Raw genomic sequence first — 25,488 nt, 5'->3', positions numbered from 1 at the left:
AAGCTGCGGAGGTTGGTAGAAAGAGAAAAGGAGCAGTAAATGAGCCTGTGTCTGATTAAGTCAGCACAGGCTGCAGGCTGGGTGAAGTGTGGTCCTCATGGGAGTGAGTGTGGTGAGGGCAGGGGCTCTTGAAGAGACAGGAGGTGTGCGGGGCTAGGAGGAAGATGTCTCCCAGCAGAGACCTGGAGGCTGCCTATCCTGACTGGACAGAAGGAGGGTCATTAAGCAAAGGATTTTAGATGACAAGGTGCCAGATATATGACTTTAATTAATGATGCTAAAGCAAAGAACAGAGGGTAGGAGTCCATTACAAACTCCTCGAGGCCTGAATATACTCCCAAAAGGACACACCGGAGTGCACATGGGTAGAAGTCAATCAAAAGAAAATAAATTGCCAACCATTTTGATATCTGTTAAATTTTTTCAGTAATTTTTCAAGCAAAACATTGGCTTTTTTCTTTTCTTTATTTTTATTTTTTGAGTTCTAAACTGTTAGTTGAACAAAAGAAGCATTTGAAGACGTCACTTTGTGATCTGGGAAAAGGTGAAGAGCATTTTTCCAAATGTTTTTTAACCTTTTATAGACTAAACGATTAATTGATTGTTGTGAAAATAACTGGCAGATTAATCGATCATGAAAATAATCGTTAGTTGTAGCCCTACACTAGGTATTTATATTTTTCCTGAAAATGAGACATTATCTTTACCCGGAAAAAAACACCATCACGCTCATAACCATTACATTTCTGCTCATAGCCAATACGTCTTTCGCTATATTACATATTCTTTAATATATTTTGGGGTTTTTTTTGTAATGCGCAATAGTACACTAAATTGTATTCTTATACTCTTATGGCAACAGTATTTTTTATACTCTAGTATATAATGTACACACACACACACACACATATATATATATATATATAATGTACAAATATAGTTGATTTTTATTTTTTATTTTGTATCCATGTTTATTGTATTTTTGAGGTTACTATGTCTCTCTTTTATTCATTGCCGTATGTAGCAATTTCCCCAGCGTGGGATTAATAAAGTTTTATCTTATCTTGTCACAGGAATCCCGGGAACTGCGCTTGTTTGAATAACATACGCTCCAGTCAAAATGCATACATTTCATGCAACACTAACTGCAATAAGGATAAATATACATAAACCTGTGGGGTCCCAACCTTCAGTGTATTATTTGGTGGCATCAGTAATTATTAAGGAAAAAGAACGGCTTTTATGTTCATCAACACTTTTCATGCATGCTGAATCTGAATCTCAATTAAGTAATAGCTGACAATTTTTCACTGTGTAAACAAGCAAAATTAATTCAGCAAGTAGTTTGGTGCTTTCAAAGTCATTTCATTACACTGAGACAGATTTTATATTCTGTTGGGGTCAAAGTTAATGACCGCTCAGTTAAAAAGCAAAGCTCTCACTCTCTTGGTGTGACATTTCAGATGGATTCTTCAGGCGATTATATCTTTCTTCAGTACTGCTCTGAATGTGTTTATTAATTACAGTAAGCTTTAATCGTGTTACACCAGCGCACACACGCATAGCTGTTACAGATGCAGAAAGTATAATTTCAGCTTCAAAGTGTAATATACCATTTAATCAATGGTCAGCTGCCAAAGATAAATAAATTATGCCTAATGTAGTTTCAGAAATGACATTTTTATTTGGGCACTTTAACTGGCATCTTTAAGCAAATTTGTCTGTTTGTCCTGAGTTCTGTAGCAGCATCTCTGTTTGGCAACACAAACCTGCTGCTTCTACCTTCCAATCAGCTCATGAGCTGGTTCTTCGCCCATATACTGACTGCACATTTTAACTGAGCTTAGAAAGCTATAGAACTTTCTGAATGAACAAACTGGTAAAAGGACGCGAGTTCCTGGTAAGCTTTGAAATGACTCAGAGTCTGAGCCATCACACACCCACACAGGCACATTTAGCACACACAAGGTTGGTGTGTGCTGCTGGCTTTATACAGCTGTCTGTATTTTCAGTGCATTGTCACTTTATAGAAAACAAAGTTGGACAGCAAAAACACAAATCTTAGTGCGACAAATCAAATTAAATTGAGAACACAACTTTAAACCTACCGTCATATCTTACTTAAGTCCCTGTAACCTGTGGTCAAATCATTAAAGCCATTCTAGCAGCCATTCTATATAAAAATAGACTTTTTAAATGGCAATATATAGTAGAAAATGTGTGTAATATTGGTAGGATTATTTTTATTTGTATTATAGCACTGCCGAACGATTAAACATTATCCTTTTGCAATGTACATTGGTTGTTTATTGACCTCCAGCTTTATTTTCCAACAAAAAGCCATAATGCTTTTTAAAATCCAACTTTCAGACATCAAATCCTCTATCAGTATCGCAATGTAGCATATGTGCAGACATTTTAAATTAATCCACACAAATGCATTAGCTGCAAGCATCTTCAGAAAACGGAGATACTAGGTGAGATCCATCTACCCTCCTGTCCCACCTCTGATCTCAGCATGGGACTCCCCAAACTCTCCTTCACAGCAAGGGACGGTGAGAGAGCAAACAAGCCAACTTCACACCACTTCTCACCACACTCCAAGCCTCTCACATCTGCAGAAAAAAGACACTTACTAAAAAAAAAAAAAAAAAAGAAAGAAAGAAATTGGCTGACTGGCTGGCTGGACTGCTGGGGGCTCTCACACCAGAGATGAATGGACACTGCCACAACAAGACTTGCTCATGATTTGCAAAACACTGAATGGAAGGTAATTGGGTCAACCTGCTAAGAGTGCAAATTCTGCCCTTTATCCAAACAGTCACTTAATAGTCGTGTCACAACCCAGCCTGTGAGCTAAATTAATGTAATGCCAGAAATGAGGCCAGACTATAGATCTAATGACAGTCACTGTGCTCCTCATACACTCCTGTCGATGTGAAATCATCTCATTCTTGTCAGCCCTTTCAAGCAGATGATAATTCATATATAAAGGCATTTTTTCCACGACTGTTCTGTTTCATAGAGCCTCTACAGTACCAACATTACAAATTATGGTGTTCCTGAATTGCCCAACATATCCTGAAAATAATAATATATAGTCTGTAATCAAACAGAGAAAGCTGAGGAAAGCAGTCAGTTTCACAATGTAAAAGATGGAGGTTTGTTTATAATGATTTAAGTTATTTAAAATCCCTGAAACCTTTTTACATCAGTCCATGTTTAAGACTTTTTTTTGGTGAAATTTGTACTTTTCTGTCACAGAGGTTTGATATCATGGCAGCTCTGCCTTTGTCTGTCTGGTGCTATGAACTTTGTGAACTGTTCTATACTTTCACTTCATTCTCCTGTACTGATTGAGATTTTGGTAAACAGATGTAGACTTCCCACAGCATGGCCATCCTCCTCATTTCGTGGCTACCTCCTGCCCTCTTTCTGTCCCTTCATCAATCCCACACTGACAGAACCTTTTATGCTTGAAGCTGCCAGCAGCTCCCAGGCTTTTCACTGACAGATACACAGACTTATCCTAGCCAGAGTGCTAATAATATACTCAAGTCAGTGAAGTACATAGAAAGGGTAGGAGCTGATCCCAGCTGACACTGGGTGAGAGGCAGGGTCCTTCCTGGACAAGTCGCCAGTCAATCACAGAGCTGACACACGGACAACAGAGTAGGAAATTAACCGCCCACTTTGGCTGGTGGATTCTAAATTCTACCAGCTAATCATAGTTTTTTTCTGTAATTGCACTTTGCATGTAATTAAACACGCACGCACACACTTGTTGTCTCTTGTTGATGCCAAGTACTGTCGTGCTAATAATCATAACCATTCTTGCATAACAGCGAGTTCAATATCTTTACAGTCTGTAGTAGCGCATCAACTTTTTGTGTCCCGCCCCATCCAGGCTGTGATTGCTTGGTTCACAAAAAGAGACACTGACGAGTGCACTGACTTTATAAAAGCTGAACAACAGGCACTTGATATAGCTAAATAATGCAGGCAGCCAAACCCAAATGCTTTTCTTGTCCTGATTACCTTCTGTCTTTCCGTGTCATATGTAAAACCTTGACTAACAGTTGTACTGGTATTGTTTGGCTCAATGGGCTGCTCACTCCTCTCTGCTGACGGTGCCATCAGGTTCAATACAATATGAAGATGTGACAGGTAATGGTGATAGAGAAGATTTGTAGTCAACCTGGCCTACAGATCGACTGGCCCACCAGGATCTCTCCCAGTGCTCCTGATGACCAGACTGTGATTGAAAGACAGAAGATCTCCCCCACATAGACTTCTACTGCCACCTATTAAAACTGGGATACATTTCTGTAGTGGTATGTTACTTGGGTATCATTATTCTGTTTTAGACAGAATCACAAGTCCAGATTGGTTTCCTTGTGTCACTAATACACTGGGAGACTCTCAGATCCAACACAAAGATGGATATAGCCAGTCTCCACCTATCAGGAACACAATAAATAAGCATAATGTCACACTGGCTCCCTCAGTGTTGATTTCATTAAATGACACTTTGCTTTGCTGATCAAAAGAGACTGCTGGGTACTCTAGTTTCTGTGAATGGAGTTCTACGATACCTAGTGCAGATGCTATTTAGCATAACTAGCACTCCCTTTATTCTGCCTGACAACCAATTTGGACTTATTTTCCTTTAGATTCATTATTTCAAGGTCAGGCCCAGAATGTATGAGTAGTCTTTCATCAACTGGCTCCAGGCAAACATTATCTGAAATATATACATCTATGATAATTTAGGGATGATATCTTATATATTCAGAGTGTCCTCTGGAAAATCGGATCGTCACATTTGCATTTCATATTTAGATTTTGTTTTTATTTTCTCATATGTACTGTATATAAATTAATGTCCTAGTAGCAACTGCAACAGCATAATTGTCTTAATTTCGCCAACATTAGATTCGGACATTGGATCTAATCAATACTATGGTTTTAATTAATTTAGCTTTGGGCCATTTTAATACCTGGTACTCATCCCTGGGTGTGACCCATACATCTAATTCTATTCTATTGTTCTAACTGTGTCTTAAATCATACACAAAGTTTGCTGAACAAATGATAAAAGTCAAACCTTTTATCATTTGAAGGACTTATATTTTTATTTTTCTTGTTAACTCTCTTGCAATAGCAAGTCAAAAAGCAAGTAAATCAGTTTTTTAATTTTAATTAACAGTTAGTAGAGGCTATGAAGTCACCCTTGCAATTCTTGTATACTTTGTGACAATTTTAACATGGAAGACCTTGGTGTACAAGAGAAAGAAAAGTCTACCAAATGTGTGATACAAAGAGACATAAAAGTGACATTTTGGTATTTCAGCATGCACATTGCAGAACCTCCAGGGAGGAAAATTAGCCACCAGCCAAATGCTGGCAAAATATGAAAGTGGTTGGTAGATTTCAAACACAAAATAATGATTTACTAAATTGAAAAACTTCCCACTCGGAGTACCTTCTTCCTTCAATTAAAGACAGAAAAGTGAAAATAAGTTCAAAGTTGAGCTGGTGGACATACTGAATATGGAATATGAAAAATTTGCCAGCTTGAAACTGTTGGTATAGGTTGACTGAAACTAACAAAGCCAGAGTGATGGAGATTAACTATGCTGACAGTTGACAGAAACATAACCTACAACGAATCGCATAGTAAATCAGATCTGTCTGAAAGTGTGCGACTTTAGAGGCAGATGAAAAAAGCAAAAGCAGCCTGGGTGTGAACTGCTGGGTACAGGTTGAGACATTTTTACTGGTTAATGTGTAATTTGCTCTTACATCTCATACGTCTTTGAGCTGCAAACACATGCCAAGATAAACAGCTTGGGAAAGGCTGAATCCAAATGCTTCCTGACTGATATGAGCAGGCAAGGGGTGTTTATGACCACCACAGCACAGTCTGCTACCATCTTAGGACCTTACGGAATAGCAAAGCAACATTTCTAACTTAAGTCACACCAACACAGTTTCAGGAAAGCAAAAGCAGAGACAGTGAGACAACTCTGTCTATTTTAAACAGCAGGACAACTAAATTCATTGGCCAAGTGTAATAAGAACACCTGGTTTCCATCTTTACACCCAATGGACAGATGTGCTCAAGAGCTGACTGTCTCCAGTGCTGTTTATACAACTAACCAACATGCATTAGGACACTGGTACACTTATCCTTCCAAGACAGACTAAAATATAGTGTACTAAGGGTGGAAAGCTGAAAAAAGAAACAGTAACTAGTCATTACACTTCCTCTGCCACTGTTTGAAAGATCAACAAGTACTCGAGGCAAACTGCCTGCTTTAGGGCTTTGCGTATCTCTCTGAAGTATCATTCTGTAGCCAGCTGTCCTTGTGCAACCCCAAACATTTACTCCCTTCTAACCCAAATGAATCTGACACACCCTGTAAGCTGCTGATCTCAGTTCTGTCAAACTGTTTCTCTTCTTTCAATGCTGCACTGTGCTCCAACTTTGCAAGACTGACACACAACTGCTGACATGGAAATGCAGAAGTTACTGAAACAGCACAAAGGTAAGCTTAACTGTCACCTTGATCAAATAGTTGCAAAAAGCAAGCAGACTTTCAAGTGTAATAAAAACTGGCATAAACAGAAAGTACATCTACTTCACACCTTAAGAGACATGCCCTAATTCTCTTTTCTGCTGAAAAAGTGAGTTATCCCTCCTGGCAACACTGGGTAAAAATGTACTTGCATTTGTGTCAATTTTTGAAAGTAGACTGACGCCTCAGATAAAAAAGGTCCACAAATTAAAGCTTAACCTTGGACTGTAACATAGGAATGGCACACACAAACCTTTTGATTAACTGAACCAAAAACAGACCGCCAGCCAATTCAACCAAGCATATGCATTATTAAGACATTAAAGAGAGGGCCAGCAGTTGAGAGCTCAGCTTACCTTTCACCTGAGCGGCAAGAGACACTGCATCCAGAAGCCTTTGTTGGAGCAGCCTGTCTCACCTGCAGGGATACAAAAGTTAGAGCAAGGTTTCACTTTAACTCACACAGTACAAACAGAAAAACTGGCTCACTCCTGGTGTCTCTCCTTCCCATGCTCCTCCTGGTCACACCACTGTGCTAAGGAGGGTGGAGCCCCAACCCACCCAGTCCCAGTCCTCAGGGAGCTGCCAACATCTCTCTGGGCCAAATGCCCAAATCTGTTTGCCATCTGCACACACACCACTGTCAGTCAATTACAGGTAGCCTCCAGCCTCCAGGCAAAAGAACTACTTGAGCAGTTTATCATGGATGCAATCCAATAAATAAGGTAACTTAAAGTAAAAGTATACCTCTTACAGTTGAAGTTGAAAATTTACATACACATAGGTTCAAGTCATTAAAACCTATTTTTAACCAGCATTGTTTTGGAAAACTGGTTAGGACATCTACTTTGTGCATGACATGACTAATCTTGCCGACAATTGTTTACAGATAAGGGTTGGGCTAATGCTTCCTCAAATATTGCCGCAGTATACGGTAATACCAACTGATCAGAAATCACATTGGAGAACTTTGAGGGAGCCGCCAGTTGCTGCTCCCCCACTCCCTGCCAAAGAGTGTGGACTGGCTACAATGCACTTCAACTGTGATTTTCCATCTTATGTTACATGACTGTTTTCACCGTTTTTTTGTTCGTTTTATGTCCATCTTTATGTGAAGCACTCAGTGCATGTATTTCTTTGTTGTAAAGAATTTCTTTTATGAAAGGTGCTATACAAATTAAGTCTATTACTACTACTACTACTACTACTATTATTATTACTACTATTACGGACAAAAATGTGATACATGTTCCAGTTTCATCAGAAATGGAATAGCAAATGTTAAAAACACTGCTAACATCTACTAATAACAAATGTAAAACTTTAGTATAAATACAGCGAGTAGCCTAATGTAAACAAAAAATAGCGCAAGGACATGACATTCATTTTCAGGCGTTAAACAGAATGCAGTGCTCAACACCCGCTCTGAAGGTGAGCCTGTGGCACACATGCACAAGGACTTTCAGGCCAACCTCGACATCAGTGGAAAGCAGATGGTATATGATTGTCACCAGAGAAGGGGATCTTTGTCTACATTCGAATGCTGGCAAACTGCAGGAATCGCACTTTTGGGGACCAACTCACTTGCGTCTGTTTTTCTAATTCTCCCTTCTGAGGAGAAGCTGTCAACGTGACGTGCAATTATGATCACTTCTAAATAGCTGTCTTTTTTGACATGTTATTTTTTTTGTCAATTTCATTGTTTACAAGAAATTCCATCATCTCTTTCATATATAGCATCTTCAATGACACAGACAGTGGTGCTGGATAAATACTCTTAAGGCATTTATGATATAAAGATCAGTGCCTCTTTGCCTGAGATCATGGGGAAATCAAAAGAAAGCCAAGTCTTCAGCAGCAATTTTCCAAACAATAATATACAAGTACAAACACCACTGGACCATGCAGCCGTCATACCTTTCAGCAAGGTGATGCAAATCAATCCTACAACAGCAAAGGACCTTGTGAAGAGGCCGGAGGAAACAGGTACAAACGTAGCAATATCCACAGTAAAACAACTCTTATGTTGACATAACCTGAAAGGCTGCTCATCAAGGAAGAAGCCACTGCTCCAAAACCACTATAAATAAGCCAGACTATGTTTTGCAACTGTCCATGGGAATGAAGATCTTACTTTTTGGAGAAATGTCCCGATTTGGCCATAATGACCATCATTATATTTGGAGGAAAAAAGGGGGAGGCTTTCATTGATTGGAAATGAAATGTAGGTCAGGTTGAAATGAGCAAATAATTCAACAATACAGTATAGGACATTTGTGTATTATGAAATATGTATGTATATAGATCTTGTAAAAGACATATTTACACTGAAGTAAACATACATATACAAGTGCCATGCCTCTCATTCTATTGATACTACTCTTATGTATTAAAATGGTTAGAAACTGTCTTTTTTTAGAGGAATAATTGAACATTTTCTTCGGCAAATATTGACAACCCTACTTCATTTTTTAATTGGTTGCACTTGGCATAAATACATTGAATGTTTACAGCTAAAAATGATGCTTTCAACACCCCATTCTGGTCTGACTTTGTTTTTCCTAGAAATGCCTCTGAATCCTGCCTTTGCAAACAATGCATTCTGGAACAGCTGGGATGTGTGATAAGCCAGAAATCCAAATACTAAAACAACTCACACATCAATTCACAGAGCAGCAAGCATGCAAACACACACACACACACACACACACACACACAATATACAACATGAACATTAATGATTCCTAACAGATGCAGAATCACATCTACAAATGAGATTTTGTAATCACTGAACCCCAGACAATTCCGTATCAAAGCAGTCTTCCTGCAGGAAAAGACATTTGCACAGTAGATATTGGTTCAAGAAATTTTAGCTATATATCAAAGATATAGTATCACCAATCCCCACACCAATTCCCTGACAAAACCAAGGTTCTCAGTAACTGCATCAAACCTGCAAAAAATAAAACAATAATTCAGCAGTTTAAAAAAAGAACTTGGCACAGATCTCTGTGGACAACAACCCAGCAAATTATCTACTGGCAAACCAACAACTGTAAAATGGGTTGGGCAGCAAAAATGGAATCTATGCCTTCAAATGCCATCACTGAGCAATGGAGGAAGCCATCACACTTGAGTAAGTCTAACCTAAATAAGAAGTGAACTGAGAGAATCCCTGAGCTGACCTCAAAGCGCTTAAGAGACAAATACAAAGGCGGTGAAGAGGAGATGGAAGCCAAACACAGACAGCAACAGACAAACATAAAGGACAGGAAAGGAAGGGGTAATTCAAGATCATCTCAAAGAACCATGGGATCCTCAAAATAACCAAACAGCACTAGTTTCTAGTTATGTCTTCATTTTGTCCCACACAACAGATGGATTTGTATGGCATTAAAATGTATGGCACAAGAATGATAAAAATGTACTAAGTGTGCACGTACACAGAGTGAGAAGTGAAGGAAGACACTGTGACCCAGAATGTGGCATGGTTTGGATGGAAGGAGTCCAGAACTACAGCACTTTCTAATACACACTTCTAGCTGCCCTACATTTTCTCATTCAGACCGGATGTTTAAGTATCTGTTCTCGAGACCAATTTGGAGCACATTAAAATAAACTAAATGCCACCTAAAAGTGACGCTGCAAGATTATGAGGTTGCCTTCACCCCATGACCTGCATTGCATTTCTTTCTACCTCCACTGCCCTGTCCAACAGCACACCAAGTATACAGCTGTCATATGGATTTGATAACACTTAGATCCAGACTTTCAGAAAGTACTTGTCACTGTGAGAGCTGATGTACAGCTTACTGTAGAGGCTTGCAGGTTTGCCAAAATCTTGTGCTTCCTACTCAAGTAATTAAGCCAAAAAAGAGCAAGAGAAAGATTAGCTACACTAGGCATGCGATTGAAAACTGTATGGTTATAGGTGGCTGAAAGATTGCCGATGTATATTGCACAACTAGTGCTCTGCATGCTTCTTTACAAGCACACAACTAGGCAACATTTACATAAGAACACTTTGAGCTCGCCAACTTTCCCAGCAGAGAGCCAAGTCTGACTCACAGGAGGGGTCCAGGCCAGATCCTGCCCACTGATTTAGAGTTGTGTCTCTGGCTCAATTAAGGCAAACAATAGGAAGCGTAAATAATAACTTGAGGCTAGAAGTAGGTGCTCCATCTTAGGATACAGTAGTGGCTAGAGACCGAGCCAAAACCGATAAGTGAAATCCTGCATATCACTATTAGTTAGATCCTACAACTCCTTAGAGAATCTCACTTTTCTCAATTTTTGTCCTTTCTTTACTAGACTAACTTGTTCACTCTTCTTTTACTAGTTATTATTTTTCTCAAGGGTAAATTGGTATCACTCCTCCTCACTTGTATCGTTACATTGTAGGCATTTCACTGATAATCTCAAAAAGACCAATGCTCAAAAACATTGTCTCAAACAATGAAATGTTGGACAATAAATTGACTGCGTGCAAACAAACAGTATGCAATGTCTTGATTTTTTCAACATCAAAAACTCCCATCTCCATCCATCTTCATCTCCATCCATGCATATCCACTTTGCTTAACGTAATCTTAAGCAAAGCTGAAAGTAGTGAAAGTGTTCATTTTCAATTAACTGATTAGACAAAGTCCTTCATCTGCTCTTGGATCTGACAGTCTAATCCAAGTGGATAATGAAGACTGATATTTACAAGTGCCCCTAGGTACACAGGGATTGTTTGCCACGGTAAGCCAGGGCACACAGACAAACAGAGACAGACCATAAACTTAATCTTTCTCCCTGAATGAAGGCAGGAAAAACAGGACCATGACACACAGGGACACAAAGTGAGCAGTCACTGCACATAATGAGAGAAGATTAGACTTTACAGGAATAGTGTTGTGTATAGGGTGTTTACCATTAAGTGCACTCAAATATCTTACAGACTAATTAGTGCTCATCATATGCCCTCCTACCCCTGGGCCTGACATCTGTGCCATTAGGTTCAACTCTGGGTGGCCACAATGAAACTGGTGAGCAACTGATCTTTTGGATCCAACAACATGGGACAAACAGTCAACAGCAACCATCTAAAATTGCCCTGCTTCCCAATACTTGGTTGTTAACAAATGACCATGCTTACATGCTGTTTATGTAGCTCAAGCTGAAAACTGCACTGTGTTGTGTTTGCCTTCTGCAGCTTTGCTTCTAGGAAATGTAAAAGGTATCTATTGTGTCAAATGGGTAGAAAGGCTTGCTTTGGAAGTAGACTTCTGAAGGTATACGTTTATTATCAATAAATAACTGCTCTACACTACTTTCATAGCAGCTTTTTTAAGTATTGTCTAAGTCTTTCTTTAGCTCTGACAAAAGCCCAATTATTTGAGTAGATTCTGCAGTAAACATTAAAAATCAATTGACATTAGTCTTCTTCTTGATGTAGAGCAGTACATTCAGAACATTACAACATAGAACATTCTACATAACAATTACCAATATATGAACCACAAAATGGCAATTTTCATACATGAACTGTGGCTTTGGGTGGCCATGTTTTAAAATTAGGTCGTGATCACCAGGCTGTTCATTAAATACACAATTGTAAAGCAGCTGGGTAAGAGTTATAGTCTAGAATGAGAGGACAGGGTGTCTCTTAATAACCATTTTTTAAACAGTACACAAGTAGCAGGAAAAGTACCTACCTGACTTTTCTTTCAGCTCTCTCACTCTCCCTCTCCAGTTAAATCACATTCTGAACATCTATATCACTACATTGACTTTACAGCCCTAATATAAACACCTTTTGCCAAAGCCTGGTAATGTCTGACCTGGGTTAAACCCAAGATGGTTGAAAAGCTGTGAACCCATTCAGATCAGCCACCAGTCCACCTCACTGTGTCGATCTGGATGGGGTAGATAAAATATTCTTTTTTCCACTGCACTGCTGCACACCCACTGCTTGATAATTTACATGAGCACAGGATGTTATATGTTGGCCACAGACAAACAAATGCACAGCATGTGGTTATCTTCTGCATATCGGTGGAAATTTATATTTGAACGTGTGCTTCAAAGTGTGACATACATCAACAGACAACACAGACACCATTTAACCGCGGCTGTGTTGGCTACGTTGGCAGCATGTGGAAATCATTTGCCGATTGGACGAAGACACGGATCAATCACTAAAACAAGCTTTAATTTCAAAACCAGCGGCAAGAACGAGCAAGTGCAATGCTGCGGCAATAAAACCATCATAATGTGGCATTTAAGGTATTCTTTAAGAAAAATATACTTTGTTTGCTTCCATTCCAGTAGTTAGATGAGAGGATTGATACCAATTTAAATTCAGTATAGAGATGAGACCAAGACTTATCTAAGTAAGTGCCAGACACAGAGAGACACCATCACCGGAGAGAGAGTGTGCAGAGAAATGAACGCTGCACCAGCGGTACAAGGTGGGTGAGTCATTCTTTGGAAAGATATCTCATTCTCCAGAATGACTGGAAATTGAAATTCAGTGAATATCTCCTCACGGTCCGCTAGCTGTGCGTTCTGCATGTGCGCTGAAAGATTAAAAACAGCAGTCCTGGCTCTGTACATTGGAAACAAAGTGGCTCTGACTGAGCCGCACAACACTATTCCAGCCAGTCGGCAACAGGTGGCATTTGTGCTCATGTAGAGGACAATGGGAAGGAGGAGCGGGGGAGGAGCAAGAGGACCGGTAGATCTTGTATGCCAACATGCAATCGCACTATGAAGGAGAGATAGCAACATCAACAACTCCAGAGTGACTCACTCCATCCAAGTTCTAAGAAAATATTTGATTTCTTTGCTGCGTGATATTTGGTCACTGCTGGAAACTACTACTGTAAACATAATTCAAGCTCTCCAAGGCTACTATCATTGGCTAAGCTAAAACCTATTTACAGTCACCCTTTTTACAGTTTCATATACACAGGGTGAGGATTGAATACCCAAAAGATAGATTTGGGCTAGAGTATCACTTTAGGACTGAGGTCTCATGTCATGGAAACTGTCCATGCTCTGAAACCTGAGTTGTTTCTTAAAGGTTGATGCGATGCTTGCTTTCTTGGAGTTGCTTGGCAAAGACAGCGATGCCTGAGTGTCACAAGTTTCCTCTAAGTGCAGTCTAAGAGAATGTCACTTTCTCCCCTCACCTGACCACTCCACTAGGAAAACAGACACTACACATATTACACAGCCTTATAAAATATAAAGCTGATGCTTTGTATTTTTCTAAGGCATCAAAGTTTTGATTTATATCAATTAGGGTTGCTTCCTAATCCACCAATCCGTTCACTGGTAAGAAGAGTCTTAGTTGATCGAGTTTTCATTAGTGAGTTAGTCGCAGAAAAAAAGAAAAATACAAACTCAAACTCAATTTGTGAGCTGAGCCTTGTCATTAGGATCATGACAAAAGTATCGGAGGGACAGTTAGAACACGGATCGGTCCTCTTGTAACACGGAAATCTGCTGCTAGCTGTAGCAGCAATTATGTAATGTAAGGAAGTGAAGTTAGGTATTGAGCTCAGTTAGCCGTGCAGCTAGCTGACTCTGTCTGTGAGCTCGGCGCACCAGGGGAGTGCTGGTGTTTACACCATGAGCATGGGAGGTTTGGGCCGAGAGGAGGAGGTTTTCAGGCCCAGAGAATGTTGGTGGGGAGCGGGCCGGAATGAGTACCAGAACTGGAGCTGGGTGAGCGGGCCATGAACTGGGCTCAGCAGCCTCCCTACGAACACTTGGACCGAACACAGCCCAGGCCGATGAAGGCTAGTTTGACAACAGCGAATACAATACAGAGGTGATTTACTAACCAGGATTCTGACTCCAGGGATAACAAAGACTCAGCGGGTTGAGGCAGGAACAGAGGAGGTGTGAAGCGATAGAGGAGCGAGTTTAGAGTGAGTGAATCTGTGTACATGATCCACCAAGTTGATAAGTCTATAAGCACGTTATTTATTTCTGTGTTTTGATCAACGAGACTTGTGTGATGTTACACTGTGCTGAAGTAAATTAACACAATGTTCAGTCTCCTTGCTGGTTAACAGGTGACTTGCTTCATCGTGCACTTGTAAAATTTATATTTAATAGGCTCATTATTACGCTTTTGTATTTTTCTGTAATGTAACATCATGTTAACAATGTTACTCATGGCATTCTTTGTCAGCGCTGGAATTCAAACCATTTTCTGAAAAATATCTATCTAGATAATTATATTAATCTCATACACGTGCAACAACTAGTTGACTAATAGCTTGAACTAACGACTACTAGTCAATTAGCAGAATCTTTAGTCAGGGCAGCCCTAATATTAACAGTTATTAAATAATTTGTCTGTAGTAGATGAAATGCCATGACTTGAAAACAGCATGCAGATGCCAAAAATTAGAGCCAATCTGACAGAATCTGCACAGAGCACCACTATGGCCCTCCAAAGAGGGCTTTAACAGGCCGACGTTAAAACCGTGACGTAATCAAGCCTCTCAGCAACACATCTTTCATAATAGTACACTCAATGTATTAAAAGGATGTAGAAAAAAAAAAACATACAGCCCTGCTGTAAACTTGACACAGATGCTGCGGCTTATCCCTTGAAACTGCAGATTATCAGCATTTAACAGCGGTAGTACACAGCAGCAATCATATTCAGGGACCGGACGAAGTCCCTGTACAAGGCCTGCGATTCAGAAACAGTTTTGAGACAAACATTTGTGCCACTCTCCTCATACTTTTACTGCAGGTATTTGCAAAATTGTTGATTACTGCATAGGAGTACTTGACAACAAAACATACACATACGTGACAAGAGCACAGACAAGAGGCATCGACCGTCAGTCTGGATACTCTCTTATTACCTAAAAACACAGTAATGTAATTCAGTAAAGTATATTCAATAAAGTAATTATATTTACACATTTAAACATGTAAGCATGAATTATATACACACACAAGCCTTAACTGAATTTGTATAGTTTGTGGTTTTTGCATTTGTGCGGTTTTCCGTAAGTTTTGCAACTGTACCTAAAATTTCCCCAAAGTAAAAGCACTGGTCCTGAGTAAAACTGGAAGCATTTACACAGGCAGCAGCTCCATACATTAAGCTACAGATGAGTAAGAGGTGGATATCGATTGCAGAGGCACAAGCTGCTGTGGAAACACCACGGCAGCTACTGCCTCTGTAAAAAGAAGAGCAGTGGCTCTATGGTGTTAAACCTGCTCTATAAATACACACACCAGCTACCCAGCAGCCAAGGAACAAACGTCAAGGGGTCAGGAGGTTAGTCGCAAACTCTAAATTTGTGTGTGCGTGTGTGATGGATATGGTAAACAAGACATAAAGACTGAGGATCCGAAATAGAACAGAATTTTTTTCTGTTTAAACAACAGAGATGCAAAAAAGGTTGTGAGAGGAAATTCTGTGAAACTAAAACCTTAACATATGCATGCTTCACACGGATGGAAAAAAATGGCTGCATTTTCAACTGCAGTCAAATGTTTAGCAAATTATCTCCAGAATATTTCTTGCATTACTAAAGCACAGGTTGTCACAAGTGACTCCACTTTAACAAGTGTTTAACTCTAAGTAAGAGACAATATGGGTCCACACAGCAGAACAACACTGGGGATATATATTTATAAAAAAGCGACAAACACTATTAGTTATCAAGTGTTACACGGCAAATAACATCACCAGCAATCTGCCTGAAAACGTCATAATGGAAAAATCCAGTTTCCACTTATATAGTAAACTGTTGCACTTGAGTCATAAATATGGTTTCAGATGTCTTTAAAAGTCTCCATTTCTCTTTGTCTCACTTCTGTTATGAAAAACAGAAGCACTGCTTCCCCAGATGAATGTGGTACTTACACAAAGACTACCGTTTATACATATAACAGGCTGCTATAATGCTGGTGTCATCACAAATACAGCCAATATGGCCCCAAAAATAATATCTATGATATTTTAAGGCATTTTTGCAATGACGATACTTGTGATATAAATTACTGAAAAATATTTATTATTAATTTAAAGAACATACAACTGCAACAAAATAGGTGTAATAGTTTTATATGTCAGCATAATTTGCTTTAAACTACTCAGTGAAAAATAAAGAGGAATTATCACTCAGTTCTTCAGTTTGGAAACAACAGTAACTCAGAGAGAGATACAGATTCTGTATAAATTATAACTGCAAATCTACAGAACAAGTCTCAACAGTTACCATATACAAAAAAAATGTGCTTTTGATTCTTAAGTCTTCATGTACAATAATGTGATTTCCTTCAAATGAGGTAATGTGTAAAGCATGCCTCTAATGCTGCTTCAAAATGCTGCCATTAGAGGCAGAAAGTAGCGATCCAGCTGGCTTTGCATGCATAAACATCACAGTCTTTGTCGAGAGCACAAGCATACTCACTGAAGCAGCCTACAGTGCTGCCCTTTGGCACGTCACGATATTGCCTTTCGTGCTAAACAGCTTTTCAGAGGCCTCACTGGTGGCTGGGATGCACGTGTATTTCTTTTGTTAAACATCTGACCCAAGGAAAGTTAACCTTGTGTAGCTTCCACCATGTAAGAGGATCACTCTCAATGTCGGCTGGTGGACATTGCAAGTAGATCTCTTTGCACCACTTGCTGTCTTCTGCTGACCTTGACGCTTGTACAAGGTGTTCTCGGAGGTAGATGTTCCACATTGCAGATGTTCCACGTTGCTCTGGCAGAAACCATTCCTTCTCTCAAACTACAGCTACCAGACTAATCAGTTTCACAACCTCAGGGTCTTCATATTTTCTGTTCAAGTACTCCAGTACTGAATTCTTTATCATCTCGGTGAGGTCTGGGCCGTTCTCCTTCACTTATAGCATATCACTGTTAAGCAATTAAGTGCAGACTTCAAGCTAATAAGACAGTAACATAGTCCTCAGCAGATTCCAGAGGAGGATCAAAGGCCTTGCTCACAGAGTCAGGAACCTCTTGCCACATCAGGACTAGCCAAGACCTGTGTGATGACCTGTTCTTGTTCCAACAGCCGCTGGATCTTCTTTTGCCTTAACCACCATCTCTTGTGAAACTGTGTTATCCTGTAAGATTGTGCTGAGGCAGGCCCTTGTCTTTTTGAAGTGATCTTGAAGTGCCTGCTGCCTCTTCCAATTGTGAGAAAAAGCACTGACGATCTTTTTGCAAACTCCTACTGCTCTGTCAACCCTAATGTCCTTAACACTTCTTTCTGCAGTGAGAGAGCAAGAGAAAGAGAGAGAGAGTCAGGCAGTTAGAAATCACATTAATGTTAACTAATATTAACGTTAGCTTAGCACAACAATGAAATTAAACAATTTTAATATCTATATAACAATCTTCATTTCACAATTTTAAACATTTTTAAATGCTTGGCATAGTACATCTTAGGGACCTCAGTACTGAAAATAAACTATATTTCTATAATATTACTGTAGTGATTTGTTGAGTAACTATTAGTTAACCATATCTTATAGTTACCTTACTGTAAACTAGGCCATGGTATTTATTATCTCCTATAAGCCCATGAATTTCCTGTACAGTATTGTATAGCCGTAATGTTTGTATACCATCCTTCCATCATGAAAATAACTCATGTTTGATAGGCTTAAAGGTCCAGTGTGTAGGATTTAGGGGGATCTGTTGATAGAAGCTGAATACAATAATCTAAGTATGTTTTCATAAGTGTATAATCACCTGAAGATAAGAATCATTGTGTTTTTGTTACCTTAGATTGAGCCATTTATACAGATGGAGAGGGTCCTCTTCCAAGGAGCCCGCCATATTGCACCACCATGAACAAACCAAACACTGGCTCTAGAGAAGGCTTTTTGTATCCGTAGGGGAGGGTGAGGCGAGAGGTGTTTAGTTGGTTGCAATCTGCAACCTCACCGCTAGATGTCACTAAATCCCACACACTGGACCTTCAACATCATCTACATCAAGGGAGATCTACTAAACCTCAAAGCAGTGAGAATGCTATGTGCTTTTACATCTGAAGTAATATTTCACGGGGAACAAACTTACCAATCCAACGTGAAGAGGTTGGCCAAAGCATGACAGTCTCATCCAGATATTCAGTGCAGTAGCTTTGTTGTTTGGCCCACTATCTGTTGTTGCACACACCTGTCTGTCGTCTTTGAAATGACACGACTGGAGAGACTCCTGCGAAACATTTGCTATATTTTCCTCTGTGTGGGCTTTCAAGAAAGTAGCTCCTCTCAAGGCAGGAGCTGCACAGCTCCATTCGTTGTTCATGTACTGTAGTGCACGGTCTGGCTTAAATAGCGCTCTGTCGTTCATCCATGGTCAAGTATGGTCTTCTGCACAACATAGTGAGGCTGCTAACTTAGCTTGGCATTCTTTGTGCATGTTCGGGGGTGCTGTCTTTTGAAAGACATCTACTGTAGGGTTCAGCTTTAGCCAAACAAGATGTGAAGGCTTCAGTAATTTCGAGTACCTGCTATTTCTGTCATGTGTAGCACATCTCACGAAAGATTCAGCGATGCTTTGCTGAGCCAATGTAATTTGTCTGCTTGGTTTATGACTCACATTAGCTGTTGCGCTCTCCTTGCAGGTTTTTGGCTCTCCTCGTACTTAAGCGGGAGCTTCTGCTTGAGGTGGAAAAATAAGTTCATTGAATTGCCCCCTTTGTTGTTACAGTCTTCTCGTGCTTCTTACATTTTACTGTGTTTGTTGTACATCCAACCAAGTTTTGTGACCAAACCACTTCTAAGCTATTGAAGTTGCTGCCCCTTTTTGGAACTTACTTAATGGAGCAATGATTGCTTCGCTTTCAGCCATGCCTGTTGTCATTACATAAACAAGTACTATTGCCTGATGTTAATTTTTTCATCATTGAATCATCAATTATATCGGTATTATCATGAACAATTTGAAATGGTACACCCTAAGCAGTAACAAAATTCACATTGATGTAATGTGGCGTTTTTTGTGTGATATCTGTACAAATAAATTCAGCCATTTGGCTAAAAGCTTTAAATATTTTTCTACATATGTATAGGACCATACAGCATGCCGAATATGTCACCTTGTGTGCTTCCTTTCCCCTATTTAATGATGCGGCTGTATCACAACCTTGAAAATGTCAGCACTGCCATATTGTGTTCATACAGTTGACTTTTCTCTGGGAAAAAACTGACATTCTGTGAGAAAGGGACCTGTTTTTAGACATAATGGTCAACTTGCAGCTGTAAAATAACTTGGGACAAAAAAAAATCTGTAAGACCATGGGAGATGAAGGGAATCTTGGCAGCATGGAAGCTGCTAAAAGTGCGTTTGCTCTCTGGGGGCAAAGAGAGATTCAATATGGAGCAGTGTTAGCCTAGATTCCCCCACTAGATGTCGGGGAAAGCATTTACAACCCAGGGGAATTGAAACACTGCTGAGCCACTTATCATCCCTAAAGTAGGAAACATCCATTGTTAAAAGCAGTCAGATTCAAAGGAATAGTTTATAGGGCTCAGTATCTCTTGGAAAATTGCAGAAAAAGAAAAAAAAAAAGTGCATTTTCATACAAACATACTTTGCCTTATGTAGATAGTAACAGTAATATTTCTACAATATAATATCTAAGCTTAACTTACCCTATAATATATAATTATAAGGTAGCATATTTTTTTATCTTACTGCATGAAAAATGATTGCTATGATCTAATTTTTGTTAAAATTTTAAGACTTTGGGCTGCATGTTAATACAAGAGAGATGAACAATACAAAATTAGCTCTCACCTCATATAAATGTATAAAAAGACTGATGATAGTTGATAAATATAACTTTCAGCCTTCCCAGCATAAAAATGATTTTCAAAATATAATTTTCAGTATTCTAGGTAGCCCACCCAAGTGGATTAAGACCCACCCAGGTAGCTCAAATATTAATTTTAGCTCCCTGGGTGGGTCCATAAATCCAATTCCTTATTTTAAATTTGCAGTGATTCTACCGCTAATGCTTTGCCAAGCCGCCAAGGTCACATGCCACACCACCCACCACCATAAGTTTTATTTAAGCTTTAAGTCAACTGCCTTGTTAACAATTTTCTGTCAGTAAGACTAACACCAGAAATACTACGTGGGACATATAAACTTCATTACAGGTCTGATGTAACGTCGGAGTTTAACAGAAAGCGGTGATGCTCCAACCTTTTCAATGAATGTGAAGTACAGTAAAACAGGAGTGACATATGGGTGCTTAGAACAGAAAAGTATTTGCCGGGTTTTATAGTAGCTAGATTAAGGTCTATTTGTGGGAACCTTGGCATTTGTGGCCTGCCAGTTGTTATCATTTCAATTCCATTCCTAAAAATAACAAACCCTGAATCCCAACACCAGCTGAGTGCACACCAGCGACAGCCTGCATGCTTCTTTGAGGGGAAAAAGACACTGTCCACAGATAAACCTGAAGATTCATTTGGTTAGGCATTCCGGTGATTGAGTGGTTTAAAGACTTTACCATGAAATGTTAACCACATGATTTCAGACTAATTGCAGCCAGAAAGGTCCCACTTGTCACCCCTTCTCTCTCTGTGTTTCCAGTCTTTCTAAAATGTCACACTTCCAAATAAATGAAAAAAAAGAAGGGAAACACTGGTCATTTAAAACAATCAACAATCCTGGCAGTGCTCACCTGAAATTCCAAAGAAAGATTATGAATTATTCTTATAGTGGATATTAAAAGCTTAGTCTGGAAACAAGGAGAGAGACAGAGGAGAGATGACGTGTCACACAGGTCCCCAGCTGGATGTAAACCAGAGACACTGTGCGGTTACACAGTCAGCTTCTTAAACCCGTAGGCCACCAGAACGCCCTAGTGTAGCTTCTCCTATAGTCAGATGTACAGTATGTGGTCAGACATGAGTATGCCTCACAGCACAGCATGGAAGTTGGGACATCTGTTGCTGTGTCTTCCTGCTAGAAAAAGCAGTGATAAAAAAAACCAGCACTAGCCACCCACAGAAAAAGCTCTTCACATTCTCACCACCCATTCCTCTTTCCTTCTTTTGCGACAACTCTCTCCCCGTTTGTCAGTCACAGCAGAGCAAAGCCACAGTTCTAGTTGATAGGCTTAGACCAACACCATTAAATATCCCCACCTGATTAGTGCAAGGTAGACTGTCACATGGCATGACTAGACTTTGGGTGTTAGCAGATAAAGACAGAAAGCCTCCAATCATTATAAAAGCTAAGTTGGAAAAACTCTCAGGTGAAAATGGATGTTAATTTGTTTGGTTATAGAGGATTAAAACTCAATCTAATGAAGGGCATTAGACAGGATATTTAAAGCAACACACACTTGATCAAAACCATATAAAGAAATAACTTGCTAATCCTTTTTCACATGTATTGAATTGAAAACAGTACAAAGACAACATATTGAATGTTTGACCTCATCAGCTTCATTGATTTTTGTAAATATCTGCTTATTCTGAATTTGATGCAGCAACACATTTCAAAAAAATTGGGACAGGAGCAACTAAAGACTGGGAAAGTTGTGGAATGATCCAAAAACACCTGTTTGGATCATTCCACAGGTAAACAGGTTGATTGGTAACAGGTGATAGTAGGGCATCCTGGAAAGACTCAGTAGTTCAAGAGCAAGGATGGAGCAAAATGCAGGGTTTTTTTGTTTGTTTTGCACAGCATCTCAACTTATTTGGAATTACGGTCGTACGACATGGGCTCGGGAACACTAGCTGCAGTAGTTCCTCACAGGACACTAATTGGCCCAAACAACTGTGGTTCAGCCACAAGCACATAACTTGAAGCCTGGCAAGATCGATTCTCGTGTCGCAGGATCTCGTTTGATGTTGCAAAACCAGCTGCCTCGCAAGACAAATCAGCAGACTGTTGAGCAACTGAAGTTGTATATCAAGCAAGAACGGGAAAGACTTCGACTTTCAGAAATTCAACAATTAGAGTCCTCAGTTCCTAAATGCTCACTGAGTGTTGTTGAAAGAAAAGGCGATGCAACACAGTGGTAAAAAGGCCCCTGTCACAACTTTTCTAGAACATGTTGTAGGCATCAAATTCAGAACGAGTTTATATTTACAAAAAACAAATTTGAACATTAAATATCTCGTGTTTGTCCTGTTCAACTGAATATAGGTCAGAAAGTATTTGCAAATCATTCCATTCTGTTTTTATTTATGTTTTACACAGCATCCTAGTTTGTTGGAATCATTGTTGTAGGAGTAGTGTCTGTTGTTATTGATCTTGTGACCTATTTCCAAGGGCCTTGCAATATCAATGACCTTCAAACGCCTATATGTTAACATCCCTGCTACTGACACCACTTGCAGTCTGACATTTTGCGGTCAGTCAATATGAGATCAATTTTTGTTCAGTGCCAGTCTGACAGAGAATGCTAATCCTAGATATCAGGCCTTCATTATTCTGTGTAACCAACTCTGAAAGATGGAGTCAACTGAAAGTGCAGACAGATCACAGAAACACAGACAACAAAACAAATCAGGACTTTGCAGAGTTTTGACAAAAAGAGAAAGTGGGAAACAAGAAGCAGACTGTTAAACTGTCTTTTCTCACTCAGTTGCAGTTCTCCCAAATATCACCTGACATTTCACTTCCAGCACTCCGATAATCATTTCCTCTTGTGCTTAGATTGCCCTCTCTTGAGATGATTTTTTTTTTTTTTTTCCCAGTATTTTGAATGACACATTCCAGTCATCCTTTTAACTATTAACTAAAGTGCACTTCTGGGCTATTCTCATCTCCAGTAAAGCCCAACTCCACATAATACCACACGATTAAAGATGATGAGCTCTTCTATCTTTGTCTACAACAGAAATAGACAGAGATGAATGAGGCGAAGTGGCACTGCAAAATCTCCACATTTACTCATTATCTCATCAAGATCAAATATCACAAGTACAGCCTGACCCACACTGGATTTCTGGGGCTGACACTAACGTCACTATGTCAGCAAAAAAAAAAAAAAAAAAGGTAAATTGGTTTGCAGTCTTTTTTCATAAACACATAATCATAAAAAAAGTTTTGACCTACAGAGCAAGATATTTTAAGGTTAAAAAAATTTACTTCTCTACTTCTTTGTCTAGACAAGCTATGTAATGAAGACACCATTTTTAAATTCCCTCAAGCATTTCTGTTCTGCAATTTCTTGTCACCTATTGTCTGACACATACACTGGTACCAGTGCATCCACAATAAGCCAATATTGGTAATTTATCAGTCTAGTTCTTACCACAAGAACACTGAACTCCTAGTAAAGAAAGTCATATTCACGTTATAAATGCATTGTCATGTAAAGAAAAATGTTGTATAATCTATATCTATTATTTGGGGCACTAAATATGAACTGAGAGAGGTCTCTGCAGGAGTGAACACATGTCAAAGGTTACAGCTTTGGCATTACACTGAAGCTGAACCGTGCTCAAGATGTCTTGACCTGCATTGGATATATTAAACATTTTATTGTGTACCAGCCTCACCTCTCGCCTTTGAATCATCTACAGTGCCACACTGCATTATGTATTTAACGTTATATACTGCATGCAACACGTCATACCCACGATCCATTTGAGCAATGGAGGTTGTTTAGAAGTACGATTAATCGCTATGGTTATTCCCAAGATGACTGCTCTGACATATGCGCTGTTATGTAGGTTAACGTTATCCATTTTTGATAGGTCCCAATTTCTCAATCCGGTTTCCCTTCACACTTAAAGCATGTGGCAGCAGGAGGGTAATACGAGTAAATGTGTGGAAATCGTGCAGATGTACTTGCCCTTGCTTGTCACCTCCACCCTAGACGTCGGTTCACGGTTGCCATGCAAACAAGTGACAGCCAAGCCGCAGCCGCACGGGGCATGGTCCCCTAACGTGGTGATGAGGGTTTAATGTGACTTTGTAGCTAGCTTGTAACGTTAGCCACTACCCAGCCAGACGATTCACCAAGCACACGCGTTAGGTAACGTTAATACCACCACTGACCAAATTCCTCAAAATATTGCGACGTTATGGTGCCCAAAACCACCGTTACCGTCTGGATCCTGGGAAGAAGGCAAATCCTCCTCATTCTAGTCACCAGTTAACGCTATCAGAGCTCCGCTAGCTAGCGTAAGTTAGCACATAAAACATACGTTAGTTGAAGAAAGCACAAGAAACGCACGCTAAAAATAGTGCGTTATCTTCCTCGCTGTGTTGGCGTGCTGTAAGTTAGTAAGGCAGCAGTTAAAAGCAAACTTACTCGGTGTCGACCAGCGTGGCACTCATACAGTTGTTTCCGAGCTTCCTTCCCAGTCCAGCGTCATAGCACGGGGCTGGGAGAGACAGCTGGGCTGTGGGGTGCAGCGGGCGGGCTGTGGCGGACGGTGGGAGTCGGCTGGAGGAGAAACTGCTCCGTTTCAACATGGAGAGTGTAGAGTGGACTGAATCCTCCTGCTGCGGTTCATCTGGCTGCTGCTACACAGGGAGCAATGGCGACACCTGTGGCCGCAGCCGCGCACAACACGCTCTCCTTCTTCTTCTTCGCTCGTTTTTACAGGCTGTTTGCGTCCCGAAAGCTGCATTACCTCCCACGACTGGGTCTGAAAAATGTGTCCCGCCACAAATTCATAATAGTCTGTTTTGCGCCGTTGCCCCAGCGGCAGAATCGGATTTATTGGCCAAATGTGTGTGCACTTAGGAAGATTTTCACTCTGCTTTCATTGTACTTACACAAGCATCAGCTAAGAACAAGGACAAGAAGAAAGTAAACATTGCTACATAATTAAAATGGTATGTGTGAAAAGTATGTAGAAAGTACATAAAAAACCTGAAGAAACTGTTAATATGTCTGGTTGTTTTGCCGTCTGTGGCGCCCACTAGAGGAGA

General features: G+C 39.9%; 1 protein-coding gene across 1 annotated transcript in view; it reads right to left on the bottom strand.

Annotated features, from left to right (window-relative positions):
- osbpl5 (oxysterol binding protein-like 5) overlaps positions 1-25,023 on the bottom strand; it is a 52,529-nt gene extending 27,506 nt beyond the window's left edge. Inside the window, exons 1-2 of the mRNA XM_041939138.1 lie at positions 24,863-25,023; positions 6,938-6,999 (exon numbers count right to left, since the gene is read on the bottom strand). The gene's annotated coding sequence lies outside the window, so the exon portion shown is untranslated. The remainder of the gene's footprint in view (positions 1-6,937; positions 7,000-24,862) is intronic.
- Positions 25,024-25,488: the final 465 nt, after the last annotated feature.

The sequence above is a fragment of the Chelmon rostratus genome, chromosome 6 (genome assembly GCF_017976325.1).
Source record: "Chelmon rostratus isolate fCheRos1 chromosome 6, fCheRos1.pri, whole genome shotgun sequence".
Classification (NCBI taxonomy): Eukaryota; Metazoa; Chordata; class Actinopteri; order Chaetodontiformes; family Chaetodontidae; genus Chelmon; species Chelmon rostratus.
This window is presented reverse-complemented; position numbering and strand designations above follow the sequence as displayed.